Consider the following 19,208-nt stretch of genomic DNA (forward strand, 5'->3'; position numbering starts at 1 on the left):
CGCGTCCCCCGAGATATTAGTCTCTTGGTTGGGTAATTGTAAGTTATCAAAGAATGAAGGACCCTCTATAAACTCGGCTATTTGGGCTTCTGTAAACGAAATAGTGTCCGATTCAGCCATGGTCTATCTGGCCCCCTCCACAAGACTAGTCACGGATCTGGTTCTGGAAAATACAAAGCTGAAGTAAATTATTAAAAGGGAATTCAGACAACAAATAACTACTTAACAAACAGGAAAACCTGCACAGCCGTGGGCTGAAATAATGCAAACACTGAAAAGAGCAGGGTAACTCTAGCCTCCGGACCAGAGTATTATAATAACATCAAGAAACAGAAAAGATATGTCCAGAGCAAAGTATATTTAGAAAAAATGTATCCAAATTTATTAAAGATGATACAAAAATTGAAAACTGGTGAATAAATCACACAAAGTTATTGTACACTAATCATTTTAACATAACAAAACAGCAGCAACAATATGCCGAAAATCGGCTAAAACTACATCACTCATACTCAACATACCAAGTTCATTCATACACACACAACTCATCATACCGTGGCATACATCCAAAGTACTACAAAACACCAAAAAACATGCTAAAAACCAATGGGGAAGAGGAATTCATAACTAGTCCCCATAATAACACACATTATTGCGGTGTTTGCAAACAATAGAAATAATTCACAAACAATCTATTGTCAGGGTGGATAGAAAAAGCAGATGCAAAGATCACATCCCTGTAGAATTTTCTCTCGACCGGTTTCGACGTGTAGTAGTGGTTAACTGAACGTCTTCCTCAGGAGGTGGATGTTACCATTCTGCAAAACAAGTACGCAAAAGCGACTATAAGCTACTACATGAAAAAGTCTTTGCCGACTGCCTATAACATACAATTAAAAAGGAGAAACAGGACTGTTAACTAGCAGCCTGAATTGTTAAAAACAATTTAGGAACCGTGTATACCATAGTGAAAATAAGCATATACGGCCCCCACTACAACAGCTGTGTAAACCAGAGCAAAAGGGTAAGTGACTCCCAAAAGAGACCCGTGCAAGATGAGAGGGAACCTTCAGGACCATGGTGAATCGACAACAAGAATGTGTATATATAATAATATATATCTAGATATCACTGGCAATATCTGTGTCTAAAAAGGACTAATAGTGGACTAACCTGATGAAAACCTTACTACTGCAACAATCTATGCAGTGTAGTGTGGCCAGTCACACAAAACAATTCAGGACTAAAACATAACCTGAAACAAGAAACAAGACCAGAATGCACTAGGTCAGGTAAATGAAAAACCTAAATTCAAAGTGGAGTGTCTATAACTGAGGCAAAAGTACTAATATCTCACCTGAAGGGCGCCCCATGCAGTTTAAGATGATCCAGCAATACATGTATTTGAAAAATGAAGAGGCAGCGCCACTTAGCCTTAGCCTTCAACGCCGTCTGCAAATCACTGCAAAAATGGCACAAGAGCTCCATTACAATGTTAAATGGCAAGCAGTGACCCACGGCTTACCAGAGTACAAGGGCACTGCATGAAATGCATCTAAAGATCACCAATAGAATGGGAGGCAGCCGACGGACAACCACGCCGTGAAAATTCTTGTACTCTGGTAAGCCGTGGGTCACTGCTTGCCATTTAACATTGTAATGGAGCTCTTGTGCCATTTTTGCAGTGATTTGCAGACGGTGTTGAAGGCTAAGGCTAAGTGGCGCTGCCTCTTCATTTTTCAAATACATGTATTGCTGGATCATCTTAAACTGCATGGGGCGCCCTTCAGGTGAGATATTAGTACTTTTGCCTCAGTTATAGACACTCCACTTTGAATTTAGGTTTTTCATTTACCTGACCTAGTGCATTCTGGTCTTGTTTCTTGTTTCAGGTTATGTTTTAGTCCTGAATTGTTTCGTGTGACTGGCCACACTACACTGCATAGATTGTTGCAGTAGTAAGGTTTTCATCAGGTTAGTCCACTATTAGTCCTTTTTAGACACAGATATTGCCAGTGATATCTAGATATATATTATTATATATACACATTCTTGTTGTCGATTCACCATGGTCCTGAAGGTTCCCTCTCATCTTGCACGGGTCTCTTTTGGGAGTCACTTACCCTTTTGCTCTGGTTTACACAGCTGTTGTAGTGGGGGCCGTATATGCTTATTTTCACTATGGTATACACGGTTCCTAAATTGTTTTTAACAATTCAGGCTGCTAGTTAACAGTCCTGTTTCTCCTTTTTAATTGTATGTTATAGGCAGTCGGCAAAGACGTTTTCATGTAGTAGCTTATAGTCGCTTTTGCGTACTTGTTTTGCAGAATGGTAACATCCACCTCCTGAGGAAGACGTTCAGTTAACCACTACTACACGTCGAAACCGGTCGAGAGAAAATTCTACAGGGATGTGATCTTTGCATCTGCTTTTTCTATCCACCCTGACAATAGATTGTTTGTGAATTATTTCTATTGTTTGCAAACACCGCAATAATGTGTGTTATTATGGGGACTAGTTATGAATTCCTCTTCCCCATTGGTTTTTAGCATGTTTTTTGGTGTTTTGTAGTACTTTGGATGTATGCCACGGTATGATGAGTTGTGTGTGTATGAATGAACTTGGTATGTTGAGTATGAGTGATGTAGTTTTAGCCGATTTTCGGCATATTGTTGCTGCTGTATTGTTATGTTAAAATGATTAGTGTACAATAACTTTGTGTGATTTATTCACCAGTTTTCAATTTTTGTATCATCTTTAATAAATTTGGATACATTTTTTCTAAATATACTTTGCTCTGGACATATCTTTTCTGTTTCTTGATGGTGCAGATTCTTAGCCATAAAAGAGCAGGCTCTAAAGACAGTAAAATCCTTAGTTCCTTGTGAGCTGCATATGACGCAGCTGAATATGGAAGACCTTAACGACTTTTAAAAAACGTATTTTCTTGCATTTGTAAACTCCTCAAGGTTTTTTGTCCCCATAAGGCTGCACCGTACTTGGTCACTGCCTTAAAATTAACCTTAGATTCGTATCTATGTCTAAATGGCTTTTACAAGAGGCTGAGCCTGCGGATTTCAGATCAAAAGGCCATATTCCGCAGGTTCGCCCTTTTGTACCCGGCCCTTTCCTTGTCCCTTTCGGCTGCCCCCCAAGCCCCACTCCCGAACCATCACTGATGCACAGCATGAAATAGCTGATTTAGTGGTATTTATTTTAAATCTAACTCACCCAGAAATGCAGTCTACCTGGGAGGCGTGGCCAGCAGCCATGCTGTAGAAACGTGTTTGCAGTGTGCTCCCGTTGGACCCTTCAAAGATTAGCCCGTTAATGCATTACATTTCGAAACAGACCTCCGGAACAGACGGCGAGTACCCGGCAGTAGGAGGATGGTGCAGACTTGGACCAGTGCCACTGTTCGGCGAGCTGTCGAAACCGTTAGATCTGCAGCGGCCGCCTGCAGAATGGCAACCGCCATGTACTCCGGATCTGCGAGCAGAGAGGAGTGCTGGTGAAAGGCGCAGCGGGACTGCGCTGGCACCGAAGAACACGGTTGCGCAGACCCGGGCGACCTGGGGTGAGCTCCTGCACCACCTTTGCTTGTGGATGTGCTTGGTGAAAGATGAGTGCACTGAGCGGACATTTTGGTATACCGGGAGCCCAGTGTTACAATCCTTGGATAGCGGAAGGCGGCGGAACGTGAAATTGGCACACTTCATACTGTGCAGAGACGCTGTAGGAGTGGGCGGCCCCTGCTCCATGAGATTAGTGGTGCCTGACTGCTGCAGTCTGCTGGAGTGGGCCGTGCAGGGGTCCCCTGCTGGGAATCACATCACCATATGGTGCTTACTATCCCCAAAGAGCCATACCTCTGCCAGGACCCTGCAGGGACATTGCATATACCACCCTGGGGACACGTATCCCCAACCACTTGTCGGAATCCCTGTCTGGGGCACTGAGGAGGTGGAACCAAGTGACTCATGGAGCTGTCTGATTTAATCCCCCTGCACCATAATATGCAGCTGTAGGTGTTAGACAGGTCCTGATTAAGCCTCTGTGGATTCCATTTTTGACACTGCATGTGCTGTGAATGCATGACTGCTGTGGTATTCTGGATTGGGCTGCGCACGGGGTCCCTGCTGGAGATTGGTGCATGGTGTGTGCCCTCCTTAGGACTGTAGTATTGGTACTGCTCACTGGGCAACATATAAGAGACACCACCAGAGACCTGTTCTGTCCCATTCTGGAGAGGAGAGGGAGGCATTAACGGCATGGGAGACTTGCACAGGGGCTGCTTTTGAAATATTGGAGGTGGATTGGAGCAAGGAGGCGTGCTGGCAAGGCGCTAGCCGCTAGTATACTTCACACTACGTCCCACTGCAGCTGGAGACAGGAGTGTGGGTCTGGAAGTGAGTGCTTGTTTGAGCCCTAGAGCTGTTCATAGATGGTGAAGCCCACTGGCCGCTTGGCCCAAATACCATTTGTACACATGTCTAACCAACTCAACAGATAGAAGGCCAAGCAGACCAAAATGGAGGCCTATACATGTGGTGGGGAGAAAAAAACAGCACCCTGGCAGGCAACGGGACTGCGCAGGTGCCTAAGCCTTCTGAACAACATGCAGGAGGGGAACAGCAGATCATGCAGGCCATTGCTTCTTTACAGTCAGCCCTGGCAGAAAGGACGGGAAGTGTCGAGAAACAGGTGGACGAAAACACTGCAAGCATCTTGAGTATACAGTCAGAGGTTAAAGAGTTGAAGCAGAGGGTGAGAGTGCTGGAGAACCGCCCTGAGGATGCAGAGGGCAGCGCCAGAAGAAACAACATAAGAATACTGGGCCTGCCGGAGGGGGCTGAGGGAACGGGCTCCACGTCCTTGGTTGAGAACATGCTCCTAAAGGAAGTGGGCCCTTGGACACTGACGTAGCGCTTTACAGTTGAGTGCACACACACAGGTCCCTGACCAAGAAACCCCCACCAAGGGCACCCCCAAAACCAATAATTGTCAGAATCATCAATTACAAGGACAGGGAGCGGATCCTGGCATTCTCGAGGGAAGGTGGCATCATCCAAAAAGCGTCTGCCAAACTGGACCTATATTCTGACTACACACTCCAGGTACAAATGCACAGAGCCCAATTTGGCTCCACAAAGGAATGACTGCGGTGAACTGGACTGAAATATATGCTCTTTTATCCTGCCAGGCTCAAGGTGTTGCATAATGGCAGGTCCCTTTTCTTTGAAAGCCCTGCGGAGGTTCACACATGGATGGACATGATGAAGAGGGTCACACATAGATGGACATGATGAAGAGGGTCGCGCTCGAAGAACAGTGAGGCACTGCAGATTCATTTTTGGGCAGCGTGGGTCTGATTGCTGCTAGAGGTAAACATGAAATGTCTGGCTACCTCCTCTGACTGGCATGCAGAGTGCGGCTTGACGCACTGCAGAAAAGACTATTCTGCTGGGGTACCACCCACATCCCACATTATAAAGTGACAGTGATGTTTCAGAAGTGGGGCACACTGCACCCCAAAGTTTGTACTTTGTCTAGGATGGACAGACCCACTGCATCAGGGGCTGGCACTACTCCCTGTTGAGTTGAACTTTAGTATACCAGTTTGAAGGTATTCAGACACTGCGTGCTGACCTGACACGCTGGTGCTGGCAGCGGGTTATGCTTGAGAAGCGGCTGCACCTGAGAATGCTGTATGTTGCATTGCTGATCGATTGTTGGGGTTGTTAGGCTTTTGGGACGAGGGGGTTTACTGTTTTGTTTGTTCTGCCTTTCGGACTGTCTGGGCTATCTCCAGGATGCATTGCCAAGGGATGGAGCAGAGGTAGTTGGTACAGTGATGACATTTCTGGGTCCATGCAGTGGGCGGTGGGAACCTTTGTTGGTGCTGAGCTCCATCCTGTGCTTGTTGGACCATGGTGTGATACGACTGGAGTTTAGTAATGGGCATAGAGAGCGAGAAAGGGATATGTCACAGCAAGACACACGTATAGTCTACACTCCAGTGGCAACCTGGATGGTGCATGGCCTTAACAGTTTTATGAAAAGGAATAGGGTGCTGACCTACCTACTTAGAAACAAGTTCGGGGTGGCGATATTGCAGGAGACACACCTTACGGAAAATAGACAAACAACGATTGCCAAAAAGTGGGGGGAGATCTACACAACAAAAGGGTCACCCCTCACCTTACCTCAAAACCAAGGTGGCACACCTACTCAAATAGGGGTACAGACAAAAGAGAGGGTAAGGTGACCCAACCCTGTTCAGGCAACCCTGTGCCTATTCCCCAGGAACAGATGTAAATCCTAAGGTCACACGTGACAAATATCAAAATGAACAAGCATATGTAAAAGAGAGTAAAAACAATGTTATTCTCACATAGCATTCAACATACAGTACAAAAGATTGGAGATAAACTGTAGAGTCCGCTGACGTGCTGGTTAGTAACCCTATACTGTGCAAAAGTGCAAGAGCAGTATTATAAAGTGCAACAAATATGGATGACAAAAAGTCAGTACATAATGCATACAACTTTGGCAAAGAAGCATGTGGAGGGGCTAGATGGCAAAGTCAAAACCCTTCAAGCTCCTAATGCACAGCCCAGTCCTATCTTCTGTGGCTTCCTGGTTGGAATACATCCCACAAATATCCTTGATGAGCTTTGTTGACCTGCTCATACATCATAGCTTCTTCCCCAAAGGTGTAACTGTAACCTAAGGATGTAACTCAGACCTTGGATGAATCACTGATAACTATGTGCTAAAAAACAAAACATGTCATGTCGACACAGGTGTTTTGGCCGTTCCATACCAGAGGTTCACCCATCCCTCGTAAGGCAGAGGACCTATTGAGTTCACTTTGCGATTGGAGCCAGGAAGTTGAGGCAGTGCTACACCACAGCTGCCCGTTTGTCCACCTGCAAGTGTGCAGAGAGATCAGTGATGGGCTGCTTGCCTCCCAGCAACAGGATCTGCAAGAGACTCCAGTAGGTTGCTAAGGACGCTGGTAATACATCCGTTATGATGCACAAGGCACGCATAGAGGTCCTGTTCTCTAAAGGATCGAGGCTGCGTAACCCAGACACAGCCTACTAAGGATGTTCATGCGGATCATAGTGAGTGTCGCACTAAGTGTCTGGTGTGAACTGCAGAGGAAAGCTATGTGCTTTTGTGTGGACGTGCCTGGCAAAGGAGAAAACAAAGGTTGGAAGCCCCAGTGATTTGTGTGCAAGTGTCAAAACGGTAACAAAAGTATAATTCCCAACAAATAATTTGCACAGGGTGTGACAAAGAATTGAGGACATTTGCCAATTGTCACACAGGTCATGTCAATTATAAGGAAAATATAAGAAGTGCTCAAAACAGATAAAGACAAGGCTAAGGAAGGTAGTGACTAGAAGATGGCTATGCAGGGTGTTTCTGGCCCACCTATATGTATGGCATCAACAGGGCCCACGAAAATGGAGTGGTCCCAGGGGAAGAAAGGATTTCTACACGACGTGAGAGCGGCATGTGGGAGCGGATTTGCGGCAGACCACAATGTGTCACTGTTAATACACTTCTTGGGGTATGACCGCCAGAGAATTTTGGAAACACTGCCGGATATGCTTAACTTTATGGCTACTGATAACATGAATGAGTTAGAAATTGAGACACAATTTACGCTGTAGACGAGTACCATCCTGCAGTGCTATAATTTAGAAGTAAATGAGAGTATGGAGGAGGTCCTTTGACATTTGGTCTTAACGTGTAATTATGGGAATTCCTTGGACGAACACATCAGGGATACATTTATGATCAGGGAAGAGTTTTGTCTGATGGATGACCCAAATTCAGACAAGGTGATCAGTATAGCAAAAAGAGTGAAACACTCCATGACCTGTGTAGCGAAAATCTCAAAAAAGGATGAGAATGAGGTGTCAACTGAAGTACTCAACATTGGAACTGAAGCTAGAGGCAAACAGAAGAGTAAAGGGGGCAGTACAAAGCAAAGACTTGAGGGGAACACAATCCTGAAATCAGAGGGTTAAAGTGAGTGAGGAGTGTTTGTGTTTCAGGCATGGTGAGTGAGGAGCATTTGTGTTTCAACAGTTATTTGTCAGGGGCACCAAATTTCCCCCGGTCGGAAAGTGAACTTTTAAAAGTGTAAAAGGTGAGGTGACGTTGCAAACTGCTCTAAAAATTGCCAAGCGAGCTATGGGATGGCCAAGAAAAATGTAATGTGCGTGACTGCTGAAGGGTGCAAGTTTTGGAAGAGGACACAGATGATCGCATTGAGTGGATTACAGTGAATGTGATCAATGATGGAGGGGATGAGGAGGATTGTCAAAGCACAGAGGCTGAAATGGCAGTGAATGGAAGGTAGGTAAAAATGATGTCAGATTCTGGGGCAAAGGTGTCATTGATGTCATGAGAGGTTTGAGAGTGTAGTGTTAGGGAAGGTCTAGGACCTAATGCTCCCGGATATAAAGCCTGTTGGCTACAATATGGATAAGATAGAGCTGTTGGAATATTTTGTGGCCAAATAGGAATTTAAGGGAGGAAGACAGAAGGAACGGTATACTTTATCAAGAGAGGTGCAACACTATTAGAGCAAAAAAGATTGTGCATACGGTTAAATCCTAACGGATGACCAGGATTTACATGTGGAAGTGAATAATGGTATGGTAGATGTGAACACGTTTGAAACTGTCTTTGGAAATGGAGTGGGCAAGATTAAAGGGATGAGGCATCTGATTGTGCTTAAGGAAGGGAGTGTGCCGGCTGCATCCCGATTACGACCGGTTCCGTTAGTCTTAAGGGACAAAGTGAAAGAGGAGCTGAATACGTTGTGTGAGATGGGTATTATACAGAGAACACGAACCGGGGAGCGGGTATCCCCGTTGGTGGTTGTGAAGAAGCTGAGTGGGCATCTGCATCTGTGCATGGACAAGAGAGCACTAAACCAGTGTGTTGTGGTTGAGAGGCAACCTTTATCCAATATGTCAGAAATGTTGAACATGATTGGTAAAGGGAAGGAGGATGTCTACGAAGCTTGACTTCTCGTCTGCATACTATCAGGTGGAGTTAGATCAGCAGTCAAAGAAATTGACAGCATTTGTGACACATGATGGCAATTTTTCAGTTCTGCTGAATGCCATTCGGATTTGTGTTAGCGTCATCAGTCTTCCAGAAAGTGATGGACAAGTTGTTAAAAGGGCTGAGAGGGGTTCACTGCTTTCAGGGTGATGTTTTCTCAATAGAAAGGGGCAGCCTGGACAACTAATTCTACTGAAGCATTAAACGAGTATTTTATGCATGACACATACCCCTCCATGTCAAGCAGCACAGGTTTTCTTGAAAGTTATTAAATAGGGTTACCATGTAATTATCTGCTTCTTTACCTCTCCAACCAGCAATATTCCATGACAAGAATGGAAGGTGCCCCTTCACCACAAAACTAGGCCAGGGGCTTACAGATTGGACCAGGTTGGAATTTTACTAAATAAATATGCTTATCATTGCCTGGTATATATATATGTTTTTGTTGTTGTAATATCTAGTTTATTTCAAACTTTTATTAGAACGTTTAATCATTACTTCCACTAACGTAGTCTTCTGCTGCCTTTGATGTATCTTTGTTTATTCAATTTGTGACTTTATCTAGGAAGTTTATGACCGAGCAAGTTAAGTGAACCGAGCTTCCGTCCAGAATGCGGGTCCAAAAGTCATCCAACGTGTCGGTTTTGGGCTGGAATTTGCACAGATGCACCATTCTTGTGTCCGTAATCGCTAAACATTCGGTTACTAGATGTTTTGTTGTCTCTGGGTATAATGAACAGTGTCTGCAAGTGTCTTCCGTTACATCACCCAAGTGACGCATCGCCATCATTTGTTTTTTTCTCAGACGAAGAAAACTGTCTCTGGTATCTTGAGGGAAATTGTAAAAGGTATTTTGGCATATTGTCAACTTTATTCATCGTTGCCCCCAAGTCTAAAGCTGTGGGGAGATTGCCGTAGTTGTTAAGATTTTCAATCCAAAGTCACTCTTTTAGTTTCTTTCTTGCAATTTGAGGGCGATCTAGTAACATTTCCATCGGAATGTTGGCAGTTTGCATGATTGCTTTCACCTTTTCTGACCATTCTAATAGTAAACCTTTATCTGGATGATCTCCTCTAGGTGCTAATATTAGATATGCAGGTTCAGGGTTGGAGATGACAATCTTTCTTAATAGAGACATAGACTTCCATATCACTGTTCCATGTAAGCTCTCCAAGGCTAACTCATGACGTAATATTGTCATAGATAGATGTTTAGGCAGTCTCAGTACCCAGAAAAGACCTTCCAAATGTGACCATATCTTTTGGTAAATGTTCCATCCTGCTTCTACCCCGAATGTAATTGCAGGAATTACTTTCTGCACGTTTAACGTTTGTATTGGTAGTAGAGAGAATTTTCCATAGAGCGTCTGGATTCTTGCTCCTTGTAGAGAAAGAGTGCGAGTTTGACGGTATATGTCTTCTATCCAACACCATTCACGTATTGAGGTATTCACTATTATTCCCAAATAACGGATTTCAGTGACTGTCTCAATCTGATCTTTGTATACTTGCCACTTGAAGTTTTTGTTTTTGGGGCTTATTGTAGGCCCGAACTTCATAATTTTTGTTTTTTTCACGTTTATTGACAAATCGTTTTTAGCCATGTAGTTTTCTACTTTCGCAAGTATCTGCTGTAGTCCTATCTGGGTCCAATCAAACAATACCAGGTCGTCTGCGTAAATTGCATAGCTTATGTGTTGCCCGTTGACTTTTGGTGGAAAACATTTCACAGTTGCTAAGGCAAATTGGACGTCAGCGATGTATAACTTGAACAAGGCTGCAGCCAAGGGACATCCTTGTTTGACCCCTTTACAGGTATCAATTGCTTTTGACAGGGTGCCTCTTTCGTTTAGTCTAATTCTAATAGATGTCTTTTTGTGCAGGGCTATAATGGGTTGCAGCAACGCCTCAGGACATTTCCATTTTTTCAATTTCTGCCATAGTTTATCTCGATTTATAGTGTCAAAAGCCTGCTGCATGTCGATAAAGGCTACTAATAAGTTGTCCTTCTTCTGTAGTGCTTCTAACTTTAATAGGTTCACCAAGGCTAGGTTGATCTCAGTACCTATGCCCTTGGTAAATCCTGTTTGCCTTCCGTCCAGTTTGTCATTCTTCAGGGCCCAAACTAAAAGTTTTTTTTGAAGAAATGTCTCAAATACCTTGCCGATTGTGTCCAGGAGGGCAATCGGGTGATAGTTGGGAGGATCGTCTCGACTGCTCTTCTTGAAGACTGGTACAATTATTGCCGTAGTCCAGGATGCCGGCACTTTTCGTCTTTCCGCTATTACCAAAAACAAGTGTTCGATGAATATGGACCATACATACTTATGTTTCTTTAGCATCACATTAGTGATGCCATCTGGGCCTGCTGCTCTAGAATTCTTCAGCTTTATGATTGCCTTACATATGTCTTCACTGGTCTCCTTTATGTCCCACTCAGTTTCAGGTTTTTCACTTTTCCTGACCCTGAAAAGACTTTATGAAAATGTAAAAGCCAGTCGTTTTCAGCTACGCCATTTGCGGCAACTTGGTTAACAGAGCCTCAATTCAGAATATTCCATATTTCTCTTGTGTTATGTGTGTTAATTAAACCCAACATCTCTTCCCCACGCTCTTGGTCTCTCTGATGGGAGAAGGTTTTGAGCCAGTTACGATATTTTTGTTTCCTCCGTTTTATCGGGCTGCGAACGTTTGTACCAAAGCGTGATTTTAGTTCGACTAGATCTTTCTTTAGCTGTTTCTTTTCTTTCCTTAAAGTCATGCTCCAATTATGTTTGTGAACTATATCAGCATTTTGGTTTTGGCCAATCCCACTGTTAAACATGGAAGGAGCGATACATAATCAGTTGGGTTGGCGACTTCTTTATTTGACACCTGTATTGCAGTGGTTAATTCACAAATTTGTTTTTCTTTTATTCGGAGTCTGTTTCATCCGGTATTCACCTCTAGCACTTGGCCTTCGATTTCAACCTCACCTTTGCATTTTAATGGCCATGGCATGACAAGTACGTAGTGATCGCTGTTTGCAGTTGGTACAATACACAGCTTGTTGTTGTTTACGAACACGTTTCTCGATGTCCAGATGTAATCAAGTATCTTATTGTGTCCCAAGTTATGCCAGGTATAGTTTGGAGGTCTATCGCCATTCACACTTCCTTTTGCCATCAGGCATCACATGCTTCCATTTAGTTATTCCATAGTGTTCTTCTAGACGTTTCGAGGCATCCATCAGTGTCTTTAGCCACTATCCGCTCCTTATTCTTGTTGAACCGTTAAATATTCAAGTCTCCACACACTATGATTGATAAGTCTGTATGACTTCTCTGGTTTTTGTCTATTATCTTCATCTAGATGTTAGTCCAGGAGAGCTGCTATTACCTGCTTTTCCGTTTGTGAAGCTTTCAGCCAGTCTTGCCTTCATTCGCTCAAAGTCTGCCTGAAGCCTCATCGTCAGGCGTGCTTCTCGCCCAGCAAGGTCAATCTCTTTTTTGGCCGTGCCTGTATCGTGTCCAAAAAGTGAGTCACCGGCATTTTCTCAGGTAACTTTGTTGTGTCTTGAATCCAAGCTATATAGCAAGCTTGTTAAATTTTCCTCTCTCTATCTGCCGTCGTTGTGTTTTGACTTGCAGCAACGTTCTTCAATGTTACAATTTGTTATTTTTTGTATTGGAGTGCTCTCATTTTCTAGTTTTCTAGTGCTCTCATTTTCTAGTGTTACCTGTGTGGCATGTTCTTGAGGAAAGGTGAAAGGCAGCGAGTTTGTATCCAAGTGTGCGTGAGGGACTTCTTCTGCGAGCAATTCCAAATCGGTCACATCAAATGGTGATTGGAATGCTTCGGCATTTATTTAGACTACCACTGGATTGGTAGCGTGTAAGATGGAGCCATTTGTGATGAACTTGGGTATATCCACACTATTTCCAGTGCTTGTTGTTGCACTTTCATCAGATTTTATCGCTTCAATGTTTGGAAGAGTATTTTGTAGTTTGTGTCGTGGATCGTTTATCTTGCTGGCCACATTGCTGCCGTTGCTGCCGCATTTACTGTTGAGCTTGTGAGCCCCACCTTGACTGTAAACAAGGTTCACTGGTGTCAGCAGCAATTGCTGTGAGGGGAGAAGCCGCTCCGGCGACTGTTTGTCTGTTGGACTCAATGCAGCAGTTGGTGCCGGGGCCGCAGCTAAAACAAGGTCAATGGCAGCGGGGGGCTTAGCATTTAATGGCATCGGCGTCGGACTACATTGAGTTGTTTCTGATACTGATACTGGTACTAGTAGGGGAATGGCGTCTACACATATGTCGATTGCTAAAGCTAAAGCTTTAGGGCATAACTGTTTCTCGTTGGAAATGCTCAATGGCTCAGTCCCCCTTATTTCACTTAATTCGTGGATGATCCTCACATCTTGCTCTATTTCGTTTCCAGTGACAAAGTCAGTTTCATTGACATTTTTGGTTACAATCTCACAGTCATTATCAATGTCAGTGTCTATGTGCATTGCAATATCGGCCATGTGACAAGACTGGGAGAGCAGAGAGTTCTGGGCTTATTTGAATTTGAGCCGAGTCAAGGGCCTATTGTCGGCGATTAGTTGTTCTTACCTCAGTTACTGCAGTCTGCTGCGGACTGCATGCAGACTGAACTCGTCTCAAACTCTGCGCGCGCTCCACGCTCTTCTGGGGTTTTTAAAGGTAGTAGGGCTTATTTTTCTTAAAGCAACACCACCATCCACAGGAAAGCAGAGACCAAGCAGTGTAGCTGCAGCTCCTCCCTCCACCACAGACTGCTGCAGGCTGAACTTGTCTCGAACTTTGTCATGATTCGTAGTAAGTCCCAGAGACACACATTTCATTGTCACTCTATCGCTACTAGGGTAGAAAGGGATTCAAGTGTATTTTCTCTAGGTATTGAGCCCTTCATATTTCTTGGTGGTCCATAAAACATGTAATTCGATCGTGATACCACCTTCACTTCCTTGTCAGAGCTACTGGCCTCACCCCCCCTTAAAACAGTACAATGATACCGGCCAATATCTTTAGAAATTAGTGTCCAGTGCTTCTGGGCCGCCCGTGGTTCATCCTTTTTTGCACATTTGTGCAAAAATAGGATACTGACCTTATTTCAATAGTATCTAATTCAGAAGACCTACTTAAAGTGGATCCCATCACAGAAGCCGCAACCATAGGGTCAACAAAGGTGACCACAACACAGTCAGCCCATCATTGTTTTTTTAAGCTCCTAACCAAGAAACTCTTCCGGCCAGCAATGCTCTTTGTGGAGTTAGTTCTGTCCCCATGACTCTAGTGTTAATCCAATGTGATGTTTTATTAATTGAGTTTGATGTAGTTTCCTTTACATTTTCTCCTAAGGGACAGACATTCACCAATATTGCTACCAAAGGTCTTGCAATGGGAGGTCTATCCACATGTAATTAAGGTGTTATTAGCTTCTTGGCCCTATTGTCTTTCAGTTAAAGGGTTCCTTATAGGAACAGACTGACGTACAGTGACATCTTCACTGATATCTGATCTACCTTTGTCGTTAGAGAGGTATTTTATTTATTATAGAAGGGTTTTCAGACAAAGGTCTGTGATGCCCCTTCCCCAATGCTGGAGTCCCATTGGGCGAAATGAACACAGATGTTTCCTTGTTTATGTTTCTAAGCATGTCATCCATAATAAGCACAACATTCCAAATGTTTTCCTTAAAGTGTTGCCAAAAGACCAAAATAGTTTGGAGATTCTCAAAGGCTACTAAATTATCTTTCTGTACCATACCTTTCAAATGAGAATAAGAATTATTCAACACACTACACGTGTCTGACTGCATATGCCCACACTTCTCGTTTAAGGTGTTACAAACAGAATATAATTGTGTATCTGCAACCAGACATCTTTCGTTTCCTAACAGATTATTTAGAGGGAAATTATCTATAACTTTGTGCGAGAGATTTGCTGAAAGATTTGTTAGTGAGGGGCCAGAGCTCAGCACCCCTAAAAGAGTTGGGCAAAGTTACCATATTTCCTTTCAATAGTTTTCAAATGGTTCTTAAGGGGGAGGAGGGCCTGTGTGGCTAAACAAAGGGGGTGGTCACTGGCAGGTATCCACTACCCTGATATCAACAAGGGAGTTATGCTGCTTTCCACAATTGCATTATGTACACTCCTGTGTGGGCCCCTCATCGAGTCAATGGTTACATCTTTCCGCAAAGCCCTCTCCACACTCTGGATTCTATCTTTCAGTTTCTCTGAGACTTCTTGTAAATAATTGTCCAACGAAAACATTTGGGTGTTAATTACAGCAGAATAATTCGAATTCCTAAATGCCTTCCCTGATACATCATTAGGCAAGGAATCAGCCTTTCTTTTCACCATTCTCGCTGCTTACAATATAGGTTGAAACCAACATTCCATCTAAAACAAATATCGGCTGTAAAAGTACAAGTGACTTAAGTACCAAAAAAAACAAAAAAACAAACAAATACTAGTACAAAATACAAAAGAGAATAAAAAAGCATACAACATAAAAGGTTTACATAACTTGACTGTCTTCACATGTATATATGTAAAACCAACAAAGAATTTTATTATGAACGAATCAGCATCATTCTGCACCTGATTGGTTCGAGGGGCAGCCAGAATCCGACTCCATCCTCTGTCTTTTAGGAAAGTATTGGGAGACATTAGTGGAGAGCGGAGCGGAGGGACCGCTCTATTAGCCCAAGGGGCTGCCAGACTCTGACTCCCTCTCCCCCGCTCCTCTGTTCTAGCCCAGGTTTTTGCACCCACACCACCAAAGGGCTTTACGCCTCACACCCTTTAGCAAGGTCTAATTGTGTCCAATAGTTCGAAAATCGATATAGTTTGCATGTCTACAAAATCCAAGGTCCACTTTTCAGGTTCCAGAACCCAGGGCGCCCAAACTCACACAAACGTATACTCTCATAGACTCCAATGGTAAACAGCAAACAAAAGCACAGTTCACACAGTCTATCCAGACTCAGTTCAAATTCAAAGACCAAAACAGAGCCCAGGTCATGGATGTTAGACTCAAAGTTATTTTTTTTTAAATGTTGGAATGATGTGCAAGTGCATAACATTTCCATGCTTCTGCACCTCGTATAGATTCAAGGGCAAGCTTATTCAGAAATATTTTGTTAAAAGAACTCAAAGGTCAAATAACTCGCACCTTGTCAGTCACCTCCAGAGTCCGCAAAAGAGCAGCAGGGACCCGACCACTCGCAGCTCCACTCGGCCGCGTAAGCAACCCGGGATGGAATATACTAGAAGAGCCTGGACCTGGGAGGTACACAAGGAACACCCTCCTTCACTTGCAGGCCAACTGGAGAATTCGATTCAGGTGAAAGTAGCCTCTGCTCACAGCCCTGCCCAGCTGCATCAGCAGCCCAGGCTAAAATAGGGTGGAAGGGCTGGATGTAGGGAGGCACACCAAAGGAACTCCCTCCTTCCCCTGTAGCTCAACTGGAGAATGAATTACAGCAAGGAGCAGCCCGCTCACTGGCCCGCTGCACTGCACAAGCAGCCCGTACCGTAATTGGCTCAAGGGCCTCCTACAGGACCAATTCACTAAGCCCAAAAAAATTGCATAAATATGACTTACACCCAGGGCTGTCACAAGGGTGGTGCAGGGGGTGCAAACTGCCCCAGCCCTCGCTCTCTACAGGGGCCTCACAATGGAGCTGCAAGCATAGCTATTTTAACAGGATAATGGTACGACCCAGAAGTTCAGCTGCTGCCATTTCAAAGCTATTGAAAAGTGAAGTCTTAACGCATGCTATTTATCACATAGACCTGTTTAGCAGTGTTTACTTTTTGGCTTACTGCACAAAAACCCAGACTCATTTAAAAGTGGAAAAGGTTGCTTTAATGTGACAGGCCAAAGCTTACAATTAAACACTTACCTGGCTCCTTGGCCTTACAGACTAACGAAATATTTAAACAACCAATTAACTAATTACACATTTTCATTTCCCCCAACAATTAAATAATTAAATAAAGCCATTTCCTCTCTAACTGTCCCTTGGACCCTACCGTCTCCTTACCCCTTTTCCAGGCGTCCCGCTTTCTTCCTGGGGCCATGCCCCTCCAGGCTCAATACCTGTTCCCCCGGGGTGGCCCGCTTGTGCAAACAGCACCCCCCATCCTTTCCCGTGTGATTCCCCCATTGTGCTTCCTTCCCCCCACATCAAAAGGGGCCATGCCCCCGGAGCCCAGAACCACCTCAATACCCCTCAGACTCCACTCTACACCAATCTCCCCCTTCCTATGACCTGCAGCCAGACTGACCTGCCACATCAGCAACAGAAATTTTACATCACAACTTCACTAATGCCCCGACCTGTCACACAAAACTACCAGCCAATCGCCCCTTAACATACACCAAAAACCCCCCAAAAAACTTGCCATGTGACGTAAAAAACCCCGGCCTAACCACCATACAATGCCCCCCCCCCTTTTAATACCATACCCCAGACCTACACCAAAATGAAGGGGTGGGAGGGCGGGACAATCGCCAAGTCCAACCGTCACCTGCCTCCCGAACCTTCCCTGGCCCCTTAAATACCCCTGAGAGGCGCTCTGCCCCAACGGCCACTCGCTGGCCGTGTGCAGCGCCAAAAACCTCCCCGGGGGGGAAACGCTTCGCATTCCCCCCAGGGCCCACCTTTTGGCTTACTGCACAAAAACCCAGACTCATTTAAAAGTGGAAAAGGTCCCTTTAATGTGACAGGCCAAAGCTTACAATTAAACGCTTACCTGGCTCCATGGCCTTACAGACTAACGAAATATTTAAACAACCAATTAACTAATTACACATTTTCATTTCCCCCAACAATTAAATAATTAAATAAAGCCATTTCCTCCCTAACTGTCCCTTGGATCCTACCGTCTCCTTACCCCTTTTCCAGGCGTCCCGCTTTCTCCCTGGGGCCATGCCCCTCCAGGCTCAATACCTGTTCCCCCGGGGTGGCCCGCTTGTGCAAACAGCACCACCCCATCCTTTCCCGTGTCATTCCCCCATTGTGTTTCCCTTCCCCCACATCAAAAGGGGCCATACCCCCGGCATCAGAAAAACCCTCCCCCGAGGTGTTCTTTCTGCCCCCCCCACAACTTTACTTTTTTTCCAACTCTTTAACCAATCTCCCAGCCAAGAGCCCAGGTCTGCCAAATAGTGATTGTTCCCATAAACCGACAAGTGTACACCATCCTTCCTAAAGATCATAAAGCCCTCATACACTATTTCCTTATGTTCCATCACCTGCACCGCCACAGAGGCACAAAACTACACCATTTCTCTGTTGATCCCCTTTCTAGCCCCCTCTATCGCTCCCTCGCTCCTCGCTCCCCTCCACACTCTGCGCGACAACAACTTAGTCCACAACACCTCTGCTTGAGGCCACATTTCCCGCACCCAGACTAAATACTAAATCCCTTTTCATTTTCCTTAGCAGGGCCCCCCCCGTATCCCTTACCAGGTCATTGTCCCCAGCGTGAATAATCAACACCTCCGGCGCCCTGTAGCGTTCCCGCAACCCCGCCAAACATAGGCAGCAACTGGTCCCAGCTCAGGCCCCCTAACCCTTGCCATCTTACCACCACATCCTTATAGCTACACCCCAGTTGCCTGCCCATAACCCTTTTCTCCGCTTCTTTCCCAGCCCATTTAACAATTGAATGGCTGACGATCCACACTTGCGCCAACTCCCCCTCCTTTCGCACAGCATCTGAAAAAGAAAGTACAAAATTACCACAATACATACAACCCACACGCTGTTGTCAGTCAACTTCTGCCACCTTCCTTCAAAATTCCCCTTTATGAAACTCCCTGACATACCCCTTGTATCTCCCAAACCTCCAACGCCCCAAACTTTTCACCTTATCCTCCGAAAAACCCAACCTATTACCCTCCGATGCTGCGCCCATCCTGAATGAATGTGTACCAAAATCCTCTCCCTTTTCTCCTACCACTAGCAGAGCCTTCCGCAATACCCCAAAACTTGTGCCGCTGAAACCGGCGACCCATCCTCATGCTTAAACACCAAGCCTGTCTTCCCTCCACACCGCTCCTTCCACAACCTGCCTGCCTGCACTGGGC

The 19,208-nt window shown here is 44.8% G+C and overlaps 2 long non-coding RNA genes across 2 annotated transcripts; one reads left to right on the forward strand and one right to left on the reverse strand.

The window, feature by feature from the left end:
- Nucleotides 1–355: 355 nt before the first annotated feature.
- On the reverse strand, nucleotides 356–1,591 carry LOC138566046 (uncharacterized). Its single transcript, XR_011301814.1, has 2 exons — nucleotides 1,358–1,591; nucleotides 356–818 (listed from the first exon to the last, which is right to left on the reverse strand). It is a non-coding gene; the product is annotated as an uncharacterized lncRNA (long non-coding RNA).
- A 116-nt stretch (nucleotides 1,592–1,707) lies between these two features.
- On the forward strand, nucleotides 1,708–2,676 carry LOC138566047 (uncharacterized). Its single transcript, XR_011301815.1, has 3 exons — nucleotides 1,708–1,790; nucleotides 1,893–1,974; nucleotides 2,330–2,676. It is a non-coding gene; the product is annotated as an uncharacterized lncRNA (long non-coding RNA).
- The last annotated feature ends 16,532 nt before the right edge of the window (nucleotides 2,677–19,208 follow it).

This window comes from Ambystoma mexicanum, chromosome 2p, assembly GCF_040938575.1.
Source record: "Ambystoma mexicanum isolate Mex_15411 chromosome 2p, UKY_AmexF1_1, whole genome shotgun sequence".
NCBI lineage: Eukaryota > Metazoa > Chordata > Amphibia > Caudata > Ambystomatidae > Ambystoma > Ambystoma mexicanum.